This window comes from Neoarius graeffei, chromosome 1 (genome assembly GCF_027579695.1).
Source record: "Neoarius graeffei isolate fNeoGra1 chromosome 1, fNeoGra1.pri, whole genome shotgun sequence".
NCBI lineage: Eukaryota > Metazoa > Chordata > Actinopteri > Siluriformes > Ariidae > Neoarius > Neoarius graeffei.
Window position 1 is genome coordinate 84362278 of NC_083569.1, and position 15335 is coordinate 84377612.

The 15335-nt window shown below is 39.5% G+C and overlaps 1 protein-coding gene across 1 annotated transcript in view; it reads left to right on the top strand.

Moving 5' to 3' along the window:
- Positions 1–15335, top strand: part of LOC132899645 (E3 ubiquitin-protein ligase TRIM39-like) — a 141508-nt gene that overhangs the window by 113170 nt on the left and 13003 nt on the right. The window lies entirely within an intron of this gene.

A 15335-nucleotide genomic window follows, 5' to 3' on the forward strand; every position in this document is an offset into this window, starting at 1 on the left:
CAATGCACACAATTCGCTATGCTGCTTTTAAATAGTACATTTGAGGCATAGGCGCACGTTACACAGTAGGCTGAAACAAAATATTATTTTTTTCTCGGTAATACCGTATACCCCGGGAAAACACAGAGACAGTTTAAAGGTATCAAAATTTGGATACCGCCCAACCCTACCGCGCGCTGACGTCATTAAGGTGCGACTCGAGGAAATAAAATAAATTCAACAAATGTTTGGGTTTTTACTGAACAAACAAATAAAATGAACGAGTGGCTTAAAAAAAAGAATGTGGGTGTCTTTGTAAAACCTGTTTTGATTGGCTATTATAACAGAGCATGCTGCATGCTTTTTGGTTTTGTAGCGCAGAGTACCTGGCTAACTGCAGGAAGCGGTTAGCTGCACAGCTAATGTAGCCATTGCAAGGTTAACGCACCGATTTTAAAACACGGCAAAACATAAGCTCATAAGTTACAGTCAATTTCCAGACTAAACTCAGTTTAACAGAGCATGCTGCATGCTTTTTGGTTTTGTAGCGCAGAGTACCTGGCTAACCGCAGGAAGCAGTTAGCTGCACAGCTAATGTAGCCATTGCAAGGCTAACGCACCGATTTTAAAACACGACAAAACGACTTAACAGTTATACACTTACTTGTTCGCTGTTTGTGGCTGATGCGGCAGGGATGCTTGGTACGGACCCAGGCTTCAGTGACAGTTGATGTGCAAAACCTGCCCTGTACTGTCCCAAATTGTGGAAACATTCATCAGGAAAATGCTTCCGACAAACATACACCGTCTTAGGTAGGCTCGACGGCGTATTATTGGAGTAAATAAAATTAAGCCACTGCGTCTTCAGGGGCTCTCCCGTCGGCAGTAAAAACAGACTCCTTTCTGTGTTGTCACATCCATGTACAGCGCAACTTCCATGTTTGGTGGCAACTTTTGAGCTGGGCGGGCAATCCATACAGTGGGTAGGAATCCAGAGGGGGGGCGTGGGGATCATCTCCCTTGCTGACGTAGTAAAGGGAAGAGCTTCTCAACGCGCCGTTTTGACGCGCCATTCTCAAATTATGGGCATAGTTTGGTTTACACATTATGAAATTTCTAGCCACTGGGGTGACTTAAGAAGGTCAGAGGAACTCATTTTAACGTTAAAAAACCTCAGAAAGTGAAAACTTCATGCCATGGGACCTTTAACATTTTATATTTTAAAATTGTGGCATGTTGTTTAAAAATTGATCATTATTGAAAGCAGCTCTTAGTCAGGAACCTCAGCAGTAGAGCTGGGTGCCACACATTTCATTCAATGACACTTTCCCTATATTTTACTTATTTTGACTGAAAAATGTTTTATTGACAATTTGATAACCCTTCACTTTTAATCCAGGTCTGTAGTGTGAAATGTTCTCGGCTGTGTTTTTGTTTAAAAATGTTTTCCAAATTGTAGCTGTGTTTAATTCATATCCAGAAAAATATATATTCCAATATAATATACTCAGCATAAACATTTTAAATAGATTCTATATTTTTGGTCCATCCATGACATATTACTAAAGTAGCCTATTTACTGTTGTTGATGTGGGTCACTTGCTGTTAGCCAATTCACTTTCTCGTACCAGGAGAGCTGAAAGGAACGAGTATTATTCCCTACCTTTTTCACCAAGTCAGTTTGAGGCGTTGGTCTACCCTGCTCTTTAATTTTTTCCTCGAAAGGAAGACTGGCAAATGGCTTTGCCAAAATTAAATCAGCAATGCTTGGCATCCGTGCGCAGCTTTCTTGCTAGCTGACTAGCCCCCTCAAGTTCAGTCACTCAAATAAACGACATTTCTGGAACTAAGATAGCAAACTTGACAACACTATATTTACACTTTATTTACAATGAAAATATATACAAACTAAAAAATCTGGTAGAAACCGTATGTAATGAATGAAATCAAAATGTAAGCTGATCTCTTACAATACACCACAGCACTTGCGAATCCGCATGGGACTGAACCAATCACCAGTCTCCTCGTGGAAACTGCCATGTCCCTCCCATGTGAGGCTGGGAGTCCGTAGGCGGGCATTTTCGCAGTATTTGTCCAATAACCGTCTTGCATTTTGATATTGAAAAGCGCATAGCTCCCAAATGCCATTGAAGTCCACTGAGGCTGGGCTGCATCGCGCTGTCACGAGGGGGAAAAACTCACGCACACATTAGGTGAACTGGGGAAAGTTATAACGGAATGATTTCTCACTGTAGTTGGGTTGAGCACATATATTTCTATGATTCTGAATCTGAAATAGCAATGTTATAAGGTCGGCTATAACATAAGCCTATAGCGCAATTCATCCTACACGATGTTCGTCATTTTTAGAGGCTGAGCCTCCCTCGTTGTCTTAGAGCAACCGCCCGTGGTTCACACTGATATTAAAATGATCAATAACATTTGTTAAAAACAGCTGCTGATGTCTGTGTGGATAAAACTGAACAAACATGAGTTTCTCCTTTCAACAAAAATACAAACATTATTCTTGTTTTATTTAGAACTAAAAATGTTCCTTAAAAATACAGCATGACCAAAACAAGTGTGAATCAGGAATAAAATCATTCCACCATGTGATCATGAATGAATGAAGTCTCCATTTGGGCCAAATGCTCCCATCTGCTGGCAAAAAGATGAAATGACGTGGCCCACAATCTTCTCCGATAATCACGATAATCTGCAGGAGAAATAAACCACATTATTGTTATTTCATGTGCAGTTTGAATGACTGTATAAATCCACATGAGCAGAGGTGAAGTCAGGGAGGCGGAGACAAACTGTACTGTGATCATATGAGGAACCGCCCCTTTATCAACCCCTACAAAGGGAACAAGGAAGTGACTAAAGTCAAAGTGAAAGCAGTTACAGCTCACATCGAGAAGAAACCCTTATTTTCACATTAATTTCTGAAATGAACTGCAGGATTTTCACCGACTCTGAAATATAAACACAGACAATTCTCACTCCCTGAAAAGAGGCGAGTAAAATAAAGGTATGTTCTTCAGTGAATGTTTTATAGTTCAGAGGTTTTGTCAGTGTGTGATTTATCAGGATAAACTGCACATGTTAACAATGTCAGACAGAGACAGAGCCTCTAACACACTGCTGAAACACTGACACTGAAATACAAGCTGATTATAAGTGTTTTTATTGAGTTTAGTTTAAAAACTGTCTTTAATGATCAGTGATCAACCGAGACAACAAAGCTGAAAAACAGGTTTAAAGGTTGCTGTGTTTTATTAACTGCTCAAAACTAAACTGATTCCAGCATGAACACTGAAATACAAGTTAAAATACAATTATACCTTATACTTGATGACCTAATTTCCCAACTGTGTGAGCTGTGCTGAATTTACTGGATGAAAGGTGTGTTAGAAGTACAGAGGTGATCACTGGGTGAATCATAAACACTTATACAACCCCTGGCAAAAAATATGGAATCACTACTCTTGGAGGATGTTCTTGCAGCTGTTTTACTTTGTAGCAAAAAAACAAATCACAGACACGACACAAAATTTTTTATTTAACAGCTGAAACATTCTGGATTTGTAAAATATACCTCAAAAATTATATGAAATTGTTGTAATTAATGGCACATTTTTTTCAAGATCAAGTAGAAGAAAAAATTATGGAATCACTCAATGATGAGGAAAAAATTATGGAATCATAAATTTAAAAAAATCACAATTAGTACTTTGCTGCACCTCCTCTGGCTTTTATGACAGCTTGAATTCTTTGAGGCATGTACTTCACTAATGAAAAAGAATATTCTTTATCAGTCAGGTTCCAACTTTCTCGTATAGCAGTTGACAGATCAGCTTTGCAGGATGGAGCCTTGTCATGGACTTTTTTTTTTTCTCCCAATTTCCACCATATATTTTCAATTGGATTGAGATCCAGACTGTTTGCTGGCCATGCCATTGAGTTGATCTGCCTTTCCTGAAGAAAAGTTTTAATGGTCTTTGCTCTGTAGCAAGATGCATTATCATCCTGAAAAATGACTTCATCACCACCAAAAGTACTTTTGATTGATGGAATGAGAAAAGTGTCCAAAATTTCAATGTACACCTGTGCATTTACTGTAGAGGTAATGACTGCCATCTGCCCAGGTCCTTTACCTGACATCCAACCCCATATCATCAATGACTGTGGAAATTTGCTTGTTTTCTTCAGGCAGTCATCTTTATATGTTTCATTGGAACAGCACCAAACAAAAGTTCCAGCATCATCTCCTTGGCCAAAGCAGATTCATGATTCATCACTGAATATAACTTTCATCCAATCACCCACAGTCCACAACTCCTTCTCTTTAACCCCTCTGTAACCTTGTTTTCTTCTGTTTAGGTGTTAATGATGGTTAACCTTTGGCTTTTCTGTATGTAAATCCCATTTCCTTCAGCCGATTTCTTACATTTTGGTCACAAACATTGACTCCTGTTTCTGCCCGTTTGTTTTTCATTTCTTTTCTTGTGCATTGTCTATTTTCAAGGCATCTTGCTTTGAGTTTCCTGTCCTGACGCTTTGGTCTACCTGTATGTTTCCCTTTTACAACCTTCCCATTTTGTTTGTACCTGCTCCAAATTTTAGACACAGCTGACTGGAAACAACCAACATCTTTTACCACACTCCGTGTTGAATTACCTTCTTTAAGGAGTTTTATAATCCTTTCCATTGTTTCAACTGACAGCTCTCTTGTTGGGGCCATGTTTTCTGTCAATCAGCCAGGTGCAACAGCTCATTCAGGTCTACAAGCAGTCTCTTTTAACTGCAGACTAATTTGCACATTTAGGCTTGTGCGGATATTTGTTTTAGAAATGCAAGTTATAGCTTGATTCCATAATTTTTTCCTCATCATTGAGTGATTCCATAATTTTTTCTTCTACTTGATCTTGAAAAAAATGTGCCATTAATTACAACAATTTCATATAATTTTTGAGGTATATTTTACAAATCCAGAATGTTTCAGCTGTTAAATAAAACAATTTTGTGTCATGTCTGTGATTTTGTTTTTTTGCTACAAAGTAAAACAGCTGAATGAACATCCTTAGTGATTCCATATTTTTTGCCAGGGGTTGTAGAAACATATCAGTCAGTGAGAAACTATGAATGATCCAGTTCCTGAGCTGAGAGCTGTGAGAATGATCAGTGAAATCATGTGTTTATTACAATCAGTGGCGGCTGGTAGTCTTTCAAACAGGGGAGGCTGGTCGGTTATGATATTTCCAGATTTTAAAAGAAAAAACACATCAATTTTGCCCATACTCTTGCCTCTGATCTGGCTGATTGTTGGCAGGGTCACAAACTGTGAAATAACAGGTTCTTTTGGCCCATTAGCCTACTGTCCAATATACATGATGGTGGTGTTGGGGGGTTATATTTTAACATTTTATATTTTAAAATTGTGGCATGTTGTTTAAAAATTGATCATTATTGAAAGCAGCTCTTTGCCAGGAACCTCAGCAGTAACAGCAGAGTGTTCTGGAATAGGCACAAGCACTTACCTTGGGGAGCCAAACATAGAGCAGGGTGCCACACATTTCATTCAATGACACTTTCCCTATATTTTACTTATTTTGACTGAGAAATGTTTTATTGACAATTTTGATAACCCTTCACTTTTAATCCAGGTCTGTAGTGTGAAATGTTCTCGGCTGTGTTTTTGTTTAAAAATCTCATCTCATTATCTCTAACCGCTTTATCCTGTTCTACAGGGTCGCAGGCAAGCTGGAGCCTATCCCAGCTGACTACGGGCGAAAGGCGGGGTACACCCTGGACAAGTCGCCAGGTCATCACAGGGCTGACACATACACTGTAAAACATTTCAGCCTTGTTTAGTTATGTCCACTTACTTTTTCTCTTTCACTCAATGAGTTCTGAGAAGTGCTTTAATTTGAACTCATCTGTGCAAGTTTTCAAAGGTTATACTTGAATTACCTAGTTGCCTTGACTAATTGAGACTTTTTCTGAGTTGAAACAAAGATAATTGTCAAATTGAGTTAACTTGCCTTTTCAAGTCAGCTGGTGAACTTGCATTTCCAAGTTAAACCAGTTTGAAATGTTTTACAGTGTAGACACAGACAACCATTCACAGTCACATTCACACCTACGGTCAATTTAGAGTCACCAGTTAACCTAACCTGCATGTCTTTGGACTGTGGGGGAAACCGGAGCACCTGGAGGAAACCCACGCGGACACGGGGAGAACATGCAAACTCTACACAGAAAGGCCCTCACCGGCCACGGGACTCGAACCCGGACCTTCTTGCTGTGAGGCGACAGCGCTAATCACTACACCACCGTGCCGCCCCCAATATAATATACTCAGCATAAACATTTTAAATAGATTCTATATTTTTGGTCCATCCATGACATACAGTTAGGTCCATAAATATTTGGACAGAGACAACATTTTTCTAATTTTGGTTCTGTACATTACCACAATGAATTTTGAACAAAACAATTAAGATGCAGTTGAAGTTCAGACTTTCAGCTTTAATTCAGTGGGTTGAACAAAATGATTGCATAAAAATGTGAGGAACTAAAGTATTTTTTAAACACAATCCCTTCATTTCAGGGGCTCAAAAGTAATTGGACAAATTAAATAATTGTAAATAAAATGTTCATTTCTAATACTTGGTTGAAAACCCTTTGTTGGCAATGACTGCCTGAAGTCTTGAACTCATGGACATCACCAGACGCTGTGTTTCCTCCTTTTTAATGCTCTGCCAAGCCTTTACTGTAGCGGTTTCAGGGTTCCCGCAGGGTTTTAAAAGGTAGTAAAAGGTAGTTAATTAAAATGGGCTAAATTATGGCCAGTAAAAAGTAGTAAAAGGTAGTAAACGTAATCTGACGTGGTAGTAAATTTTTTTTGACCCCCATCCAACTGGGCCTATGTGTTTTCTAATTCGTTTAATTAACCTGCATGCCATAATATCCATAAATTACTACATTTGGGCGAATTTATTTTTATGTATCGAGGAGGACCGCAGTGAGGAGTTGGTGGCGCATGCGCATTGAATTCCAATAACGGTCGAATCCAGTATAAATTTATACCAGAGATTGTTTAGTACGAGACTGACTTTGTTTATACGGCTCTAATCGAATCTATCTGTTGACCCAACTGGCGACATCTGCACAAGAATTAAACAATGGGGAAATGCAAATTTTCAGACCTCTGGCTGGAGGAACCTGATTTTAAAGACTGGCTAAAGGTGGTAGATGGCAATCGGCGAGAGGCGTTCATTGAAAAGTTGATCGAATAAAAGATCAAACAACTGAGGCACATGTAATGCGGTGTGTGTGCGCGTGCGCGCCATTTGAGGCATCCAAAATGTGATGAGCAAATCTGTTGAACTGTTCAAATGATTAAGATTAACCCTCTAAAACACTGATCTCTGGGAGGAAGGTGTTGACTCTGCCCACGGGCCTTCACGACTACAGGACTGGTGCAAATGACTATCTTAAGCAAACTTGGCAATGTGTTGAGAGACTGCCAAAATAGGGCTTGGGTTATGTGTGTTTTGTATCTTTAGGGTGTGTGTGCACCCATGTGTGCGTGCGCCTGGTGCGCTTTGTGTGTGTGTGTGGGTTCGTGTTTGCCATTTGACCTGATCTAAATGTAATGAGTTGATGTGCCTAAGCACATAAGATTTTTTGTGCAAATCTGTTCACCTGTTCAAAAGATTATTCCACAAACAAAAGGTTGGCCATCTTGAAAGTGTTGGCCGACAAAATGTAATCAGATCTTGTACCTAATGTGAAGTGTTGACACACAAGGTTTAGTGCAAATCTGTGTACCCGTTAAGAGGTTTTGGGCCACAGTTTCACAGTTCAATAAAATTATAACTTAGATGTGGAAGTTTTTCTTTTATGCAAATATGCATTACTCCATGTGTAGCCCTAGCAATGGGAGGTTCTATTATGCGTCCAAAGGGAAAGAGTTACACTACCGGTACGTTCAGATTTTCTTTCTATCTTGTCTCATCAATCCAACTCTTTGGGTAGAGTTGTCACTAACTTATATGTAGCACATTCACTTGGACTAACACATACACTCAAAGATTACCTTGTTAAATTTTGAGAAAATTTCCAAATCCAAATTGTCATTGTGGTAGTAAAAAAAAATTGTGAAGGTAGTAAAAAGGTAGTAAAAAGGTAGTAAATTCAACATAAAATATCTGTAGGAACCCTGGGTTTTCAGTTGTTGTTTGTTTGTGGGCCTTTCTGTCTGAAGTTTAGTCTTTTAACAAGTGAAATGCATGCTCAATTGGGTTGAGATCAGGTGACTGACTTGGCCATTCAAGAATATTCCATTTCTTTGCTTTAATAAACTCCTGGGTTGCTTTGGCTTTATGTTTTGGGTCATTGTCCATCTGTATTATGAAACACCGACCAATCAGTTTGGCTGCATTTGAGCACACAGTATGTCTCTGAATACCTCAGAATTCATCTGGCTGCTTCTGTCCTGTGTCACATCATCAATAAACACTAGTGACCCAGTGCCACTGGCAGCCATGCATGCCCAAGCCATCACAAAGCCTCCGCTGTGTTTTACAGATGATGTGGTATGCTTTGGATCATGAGCTGTACCACACCTACGCCATACTTTTTTCTTTCCATCATTCTGGTCGAGGTTGATCTTGGTTTCATCTGTCCAAAGAATGTTCTTCCAGAACTGTGCTGGCTTTTTTAGATGTTTTTTAGCAAAGTCCAATCTAGCCTTTTTATTCTTGAGGCTTATGAGTGGCTTGCACCGTGCAGTGAACCCTCTGTATTTACTTTCATGCAGTCTTCTCTTTATGGTAGATTTGGATATTGATACGCCTACCTCCTGGAGAGTGTTGTTCACTTGGTTGGCTGTTGTGAAGGGGTTTCTCTTCACCATGGAAATTATTCTGCGATCATCCACCACTGTTGTCTTCTGTGAGTGTCCAGGTCTTTTTGCATTGATGAGTTCACCAGTGCTTTCTTTCTTTCTCAGGATGTACCAAACTGTAGATTTTGCCACTCCTAATATTGTAGCAATTTCTCAGATGGGTTTTTTCTGTTTTTGCAGCTTAAGGATGGCTTGTTTCACCTGCATGGAGAGCTCCTTTGACCGCATGTTTTCTTCACAGCAAAATCTTCCAAATGCAAGCACCATACCTCAAATCAACTCCAGGCCTTTTATCTGCTTAATTGAAAATGACATAACGAAGGAATTGCTCACACCTGCCCATGAAATAGCCTTTGAGTCAATTGTCCAATTACTTTTGGTCCCTTTAAAAACAGGGTGGCACATGTTAAGGAGCTGAAACTCCTAAACCCTTCATCCAATTTTAATGTGGATACCCTCAAATGAAAGCTGAAAGTCTGGACTTTATGTCCATTATATAACTATAACTTGAATATGTTTCAGTAAACAGGTAAAAAAAAACAAAATTTGTGTCAGTGTCCAAATATATATGGACCTAACTGTATTACTCAAGTAGCCTATTTACTGTTGTTGATGTGGGTCACTTGCTGTTAGCCAATTCACTTTCTCGTACCAGGAGAGCTGAAAGGACCGAGTATTATTCCCTACCTTTTTCACCAAGTCAATTTGAGGCGTTGGTCTACCCTGCTCTTTAATTTTAATTTTTTCCTCGAAAGGAAGACTGGCAAATGGCTTCGCCAAAATTAAATCAGCAATGCTTGGCATCCGTGCGCAGCTTTCTTGCTAGCTGACTAGCCCCCTCAAGTTCAAGTTCAGTCACTCAAATAAACGAAATTTCTGGAACTAAGATAGCAAACTTGACCACACTATATTTACACTTTATTTACAATGAAAATATATACAAACTAAAAAAGCTGGTAGAAACCGTATGTAATGAATGAAATCGAAATGTAAGCCGATCTCTTACAATACACCACAGCACTTGCGAATCCACATGGGACTGAACTGAGATTCACCGCTGCCTGTCTATATTTGAAACGAGCTGTCAATCAAAGAAAATATCCGGCCGCTTTCACCAATCACCAGTCTCCTCACGGAAAGCTTTGCCATGTCCCTCCCACTGTGAGGCTGGGAGTCCGTGGGGTGGGCGTTTTCGCAGTATTTGTCCAATAACCGTCTTGCATTTTGATATTGAAAAGCGCATAGTTCCCAAATGCCATTGAAGTCCACTGAGGCTGGGCTGCATCGTGCTGTCACGAGGGGGAAAAACTTACGCACACATTAGGCGAAGTGGGGAAAGTTATAACGGAATGATTTCACATTGTAGTTGGGTTGCGCACATATATTTCTATGATTCTGGATCTGAAATAGCAATGTTATAAGGTTGGCTATAACATAAGCCTAGCGCAATTCATCCTACATGATGTTCGTCATTTTTAGAGGAGGCTGAGCCTCCCTCGTTGTCTTAGAGCAACCGCCCGTGATTACAATCTAATGAAGATGAGAATGTTTACGTGTGTTTTATATCACAGTCTAAATGCTTCCAGTGTCATTGCTGAGGTTTAACACTGCAGGCAGGCCTGTGGAGTCAAACAGACTAATCAGTAACACCTCATACTGTTACATGTGTGAACTGAATGATGTGATTTCTGACTGAAAAGGTTCAAAACACAGGAGGAAGAAAATGGCTGAATCTTCATCACCAGCAAAAAAGAAAAGAAGGAGCAGCAGGGAAGAACCAGGTTCATCATGTAAGTTAAACAGCTCATACATGATTGTTTATGTTTATTAAATAGTTAGGTAGCAGTAAATTACTGTTTCTATAGTAACAACCAATTCACAGGGACTTGTACTGCATGGTGGATGAGCTACATCATTTAATGAAGGACTATTGTGAAATTTTGGCTAAAATGAAGGGTTATAGAAATGAGCTCAGTGAATGGTTTCATTGTTTTTCTGGTGACTTTGTGCCACTTTTCATCTCACACTTGTGTTATAATGCAGGAACATCTGAGAAAGCCAGTTATTGATGCTGTAGATTGACATTGTGTATCTGTGGAGGATGTTTTAGATTTTATTAGCTGAATATTTAATTATATAAAGATATAATTCAATAATTAGATCCATAGTTAAATGCATCAGAAAATAAACTGTCCTGGAGGAGGATTGTAACGCGAGACAAATCGTGGTCAGGAAACGGGCAACAGTCCAAGAACCAGGAATCAGAAAAACACAAGCGATATAAACACAAGGGCGGAACGGGGGAAGGCAGAAAGGGTCAGACACAGGACTACACTCAGAATAATAGCGCTCAGTAGTCTGACGGAATGCAGAGGCGATACTGTGAGAGGAACAAAACAAACAAAGGGTTATAAACAAGGGCGTAACCATGGTATAAATATTGGGGGGGTCCAAATTTGAGCCCTTCCCAAAATATTTTAAGTGCATTTCGTGCAATTTTTATATGGGCCTATTGATAAAGATGTGCTTATCTAGAACATTGTTTTGATGAATACAATTACCAATGAACATGTTAACATTTATATCTTGTTTTTTTTTTATTGTGTATCAGGCAAAACACAAAACAGAATGTGCAACTGCAAAACATGTAACGCAATACAACATACAAAAAACATGTAAAACATTGCATGAAAATCTGTCACACCAGAGCTAGTCACACACACACACACACACACACACACACACACACACACACACACACACACACATTTCAAACAAATGCAGAAATGCCAAATTGCTACAAAAAAATGGCTACCAAAGCAATAGAAAGGAGCATTACCCTGGTTAATAGGTCAAAACAACATAGAACTTTGTAGAAAATATATTGACTTTATCTAAATAAATGGCCCAAAAATATGGAGGCATTCAAGAATAGAGGGCTACCGCATGACGTCACCGTACCGTGAGATTTTGTTAGGGCGCCATATTGGAAGACCTCAAGTATATACATACAAAACAAACTACGAGCGAGAGTGAAGTGACACGATGGCTGATAAGTCTGGTTATGTGAGTACATTACCAGCTGCAGAAAGGGCACGGTATGTGGAGAAACTGGCTGTGATTGATGGGTTTGGCCCATATGATAAGGCTCGGGGCAAGGGAGAATGGAAACATAAGGAGGACCTGACACCAATTCTGCCATCTGTTTGCTACCCAGACATTGTAAACTATTTGTTGTTTACACCCAGTGCCTACACTGCTGATGACTTGAAAGCCTACAAAGGGCTACAGGCTTACAATTATGTTGTTAGTGGCTTGGTTCATGATATTACAGCTGTTGTTAAGAATAACCTACATATAGTTATGGCCAAGGTAATCTTGTTGATATTTATCTTTTAATAATATATCTTTTCAGTTGAAAAATTAATACTTTTTGCTACTATTAAGGTATCCATAATTTAGGTTAATTTATCCAAATTATACATATGTATTTATGATCTATGCCTACACAACAACTATGCTTTATTTATATAATAGGAGGGAGAGCAAGCCCCAAACCATCCTAAAATTATTATTATTATTATTATTATTATTATTAAATTGTAGAAGTCTGGGAGGCTTGCTCCTCATACAGTTATCAACTTGGGGCCAGTTTAGCATGTTTTAAATCTGAATTTCTTGCGTTTGCTTACCTCAAAGTGTCCGCAGATCATGCACAGACTTATCCATTATATCCACAGTTTTTTGCCAAGTCTCACACAGGTTTCTTTCAAGTCTACTGTTGGGCCAGTAAATCATAAATAAAACAGCTCAGATTTGTTTGTTTAAGTCGTTTGCCACTCCACTTTATTCTCGTGGGTTCACATACCGCTGCCGTTATTTCCCCCTAATCACGAGTTTGTTGGTCTTCCAATATGGCGCAGGGTCTGTTTACTTCCGGTTTCGGGTGACGTCAGTGAAATCCCTCTATAATGACTGACCAAAATGATAATTTTATTTAATTTATTTACATTTAATTAAAGGACAGTATGCTCTTATTACTAGCCTACTGATGACATGCAGCCTATGATGAGGTTAAAAATAAAGTTGTTTTAAGGACTCGTAATACAATGCTCTTTACCAGTTCATCTTCAGAGCAGGTCTCTGTCTGTTCCCTTCCTCCATCATGCCTGTGACTCTCTGTGACAGACTCATCATGTCTGTGACTCGTCTGGAAAAAAAGGCGAATGTCAGCCCGTTGGTTCTTCCAAGGGCGTAAAAACGGTGTTGATATTGGTGGGGACATAATTTGGCCAAGCGCCCCAGTGTGCCATGGTTGTCACATGAAATGTGGCCTACACTGTACAAATGATTGGTTGTCCATTCCTTTGTGTTATTTTGATTTTTAGCACCAGGTACACTCAGTCTTAGACTTAGGCTAACATCTGCATGTATACGGGCAATACATTATCACACAGAGAAAGTGGACATTGAATTTGCTGTGAATTTCGCTGTAGTGGATGACCTACCCAAAATACAACAACACAATCAATCAAAATTATGTGCTGCTGCTTCATTTTCACACAACTTTTACTATTTTCACACATTTGAAACATCATGTGCTTCCTTTTGAGTTACTGCAATTTCAGAATCTGGAAGTAATGTAGGTATGGGTGGTAGAAGTGTGAAGAGTTTTGGTAGTTGTAGTGCATTTTGCAAAAATGTTTATTCATTAAGTTGAAAGGGTTAAGTGACAATTGTTTCACATTTTTACATTTTATTGCAGAGGTTACATACATACGCATATACACATGCATATATACATATGCATATACATGCAAACAATGAGCAAGAAAAAAGTAAATATAAGTAAACATTTAGCATTACCTACAAGCATTTATTAGTGTGTGTGTGAGAGAGAGAGACAGACAGACATAGAGAGAGAGAGATTGCAAACAGAAACTCCTTGCTGTTACAGGATCATATGACAACAATGTCATATTATGTCTTCCTTACGTTTTCTTTTATTGCCCGACATCACTGTCTGTGCGCTGTTTTGCTGTAGCAGCGAGCTGGATGCTGATTTTACCGCTTGCTACTGCTTACAGCCAATGACAACAAAAAACCATAGCAACGTCAAGGCAACGGGAGGTGGGCCAATCAAAAACCATAGCAACGTCAAGGCAACGGGAGGTGGGCCAATCAAAAACCATAGCAACGTCAAGGCAACGGGAGGTGGGCCAATCAAAGCTTCATAAAGCTTTTTTTACCTGCTGTCCCCACCAATAGTCAGCCGTCTTTGAGAGGTCTGTTCACAACTGAAAATCAGCTGGAAGCGATACCGCGTTTGGTGGTTTTATTCAGCGTTTCCCGCATCGCGGCTTCTCCATTCAAAAATGGTATGGACATTTTAAACTCAGCTGAATATTGGTATGGACGCGTCCATACGCATTTTTACGCCCATGGGTCCTTTCTTTTCTTTGCGGCTACCGCCATTTGAATGTGTCCACCAGCAGCCTACCTGACAGTCCGACTGAGTGGATTTTCAAACCAACGAGCCACATGGGCTGACCCAAGTGCACAATCATAGGGGGTGGTCGCAAAGGTTTTTTTTGTTTGTTTGTTTCTCTGTGCTTCCTCAATTGAAAGTAAATCGGACATAACAAGGATTCATTATATAGCCATGGTTCAGGATGGCATATTATTTGTCTCATATTGATTTAATACGCCAAATATTGGGGGGGACAGATTGGTACTTTCCCAATATTGGGGGGGACATGTCCCCCCCAGTGCCTATGGTCGTTACGCCCATGGTTATAAATACAAACGGACACAAAAAGGAACAGGTGATGGTGATTAGAACTCGGGGGAGCCGCTCCGGGGAAGTGGCTCCGGATTGGCTGACGGAGAGCACGTGGTAGTGACTGGGGCGAAGGGGATTGTGGGAAGTGGAGTCCTGAGTGCTGGGTGAGCCCGGAAGCGTGACACTTTCACAGTAAAGAGAAAAGATCGCTGTGATTAAATCTCATGTTTGTCAGTAATTTAGGCACAACTGAATATCTATGAAACTAAATTAAAGTATATGATTGTGGAATGTAATTGTTAATCAGAATCAGCACAAATACTCAGGATAAAATGGCTGTGATCAGGCTCCAATTTAATGGAACCTTACAACATTTTTAAAGCTAAACATGTATAATGTAAAACATAACGTATGATTAAAAATAAATAAATATACAGGGAGGCACAAAAGTCTGAGACGACATTAAAAATCTGGGAATCTGGACATGAACAAAGTTTGAATTTTTGCACATGTTCCACATTTAGAGTGACTACAGAATGAAAAAAGTGTGACTTTGTGAAAGAAAAGTGTTTTATTGTTGGAGTGTTGCGCTGATTCTGTACAAGAGGAATAAAGAACTCAAACATGAACAGTTTTATGTAAAAATCAGCTCTGGGGTGA